The sequence below is a fragment of the Penaeus monodon genome, chromosome 29, assembly GCF_015228065.2.
Source record: "Penaeus monodon isolate SGIC_2016 chromosome 29, NSTDA_Pmon_1, whole genome shotgun sequence".
Taxonomy (NCBI): Eukaryota; Metazoa; Arthropoda; class Malacostraca; order Decapoda; family Penaeidae; genus Penaeus; species Penaeus monodon.
Window position 1 is genome coordinate 22,916,705 of NC_051414.1, and position 2,030 is coordinate 22,918,734.

At 37.3% G+C, this 2,030-nt stretch overlaps 1 protein-coding gene across 1 annotated transcript in view; it reads left to right on the top strand.

Moving 5' to 3' along the window:
• Nucleotides 1–934: 934 nt before the first annotated feature.
• LOC119592030 (coronin-6-like) overlaps nt 935–2,030 on the top strand; it is a gene marked incomplete in the record, with an annotated part of 41,928 nt that continues 40,832 nt past the window's right edge. The window contains 1 exon segment of the mRNA XM_037940824.1: nt 935–1,055.

Sequence of the window (2,030 nt, forward strand, 5' to 3'; positions counted from 1 at the left end):
TTGGGACACTTTTTATCAATTATCTTTTTGAAACACTGAATAAATATGGAATCAATGCTGCATGAGATAGCCATATACTTCTCAAATAAATGAATAATAAGTATCCATAGTGTTTCCTAATTTGAAACTTGTGACTTACGTAAGTCAGATTTAATGAAGTACAGCTAATGAATATTAATTATTAACCTGTTTTCAATAAAGGTTCTGTTGATTATGTCACCTCTTAATATGGTTGCTTGAATTTGCAATTGCATGTTTAAATACGATTATCCTGAGTCAGATATATCTAATATACAGGGGTTGATTCGAGAACCAACTTTATAGCATACAGATCATGTCATCAGGTCACTTCAAATGTAAGTATTAAAAAAAACATGTTTTGCCAACTCTTATTACTTATATGTGACATCGTTGTCTGTATGTTCGTCAACTTACAACAATCATCCTATTTAATAATTTATCCTTGACTCGCACTTCCTCCTTCTGATACAATTTGTTATGTCTTCCATTTTACATGTTTTCCAAATATGGCTTACTTTGACATGATGATCCTCCTATTACCCCGTTTCTTTATGAAGACCTCATTTCCCTCAAATCCAAATCATTAACCCAATTTGAAAAACTTCGGTCTATCTGCCGAGTTTGTTATCAGCGTTCAATGTTCACCTTTCCGTGTTTCCCAAATAAGGACTTCGTTGAGACCGCTCTATCTCGTGGGCCTTGAATTTCCTTGGGTGTGCTTGAGTCTTTAGAAAAAGTGTTGGAATATCATTTTTCCCTCTTATTTCTTTAGTTTAAACAGGAGGATTTCCAGAATCGTCAATTATGTTTAATTGAGGGTGGTTAGTTGATTAATATAAGATGGTATTTTCAAATTTATGAGGAAAATGAATCTACGAAGGTCCGTGTTGCCGGCAGATTGGAATGTGTGTTAGTGTGGGTTTCGCTGTGGCGGCGAAGGTGCGTGCCGCTCCATGTGATACTAAACTTAAGCTGTTGTGTACAAAGTTATACATTATTCGTTGTGATAGTTATCCAAATAGACTACAGCAAAGGTAAATATCTTCCCCGTTTTAATAATATAATTTCTTTGCAGTGTTATCGCGTGCATATTTATATTTGTGAGTCACCCACCAGAAAACGGATAAAAATAAAAAGGGGGTCAGCCCCCCTTGCCCTCATGAACGTGGGTAAACATGAGGATACCCCCCTCACACCTCCGTTTGAATTCGATTGTTGCATAATGAAGCAGCGTGGGGAAAGGGGAAAAGGCAGGTAACTTTTGAAAGGAAAAAAAGTTTTAGATCAAAACCTTCGACGGAACACGAAGTCGCGGCGGCACATTTGATCTCGGGAGCTCTTAATAATCACGTTAAATCAATCCTTCCTTTATTTGCCTGCACGCCGAAGGCGTGTGTTTGCGTTGCTAGCCCCCTTGCCTTGTGTTTGCAACCTCTTTTAAATGGTGGGACTTTTAAGGGATGGGTCACTTTTGAATTAATTAACGTGTGGTTGAACTTCTGTGGCTGTGGACAGACAGGTGCTCGCCGCCGTGAACTTAAATATCAGGTGATGTTGACTCTTTGGATACAGCTCCCGCTTACTATTATCAGAATATGAATTGCTAGTGACCTTTTTTGTTGTAGAGTTCCTTTATGTTCTGTTCTGTAGGGTGGGATTTGTAGAGTAGGGAGTTCATATTGTATTGAACCTAGTGGGGTTGGTTGTGGGTGGATGTCAGCTGTAGATCCATCTGTAAAAGCACATTTTGTATACAGTGTATGACCATAAGTTACGTCTGTTGCTTTTTGAAAGAAGGGTGAATCGGCTAGAAGGTACAAGGTCTGTTATCTGTAATTTATGTATATTTGACTGCTAGGACCATCATAATATGATTTGGGTTTATTGTAGTGCTTTAGAAAAATTAATTATTTAAGGTTAACAGTAAATGAATAATTGTTCAATCTTATGTCACTGTGTAAAAGATAAGATCAGTTGAAGTAGGAAAAGATGTCAACACTGCAAATTTT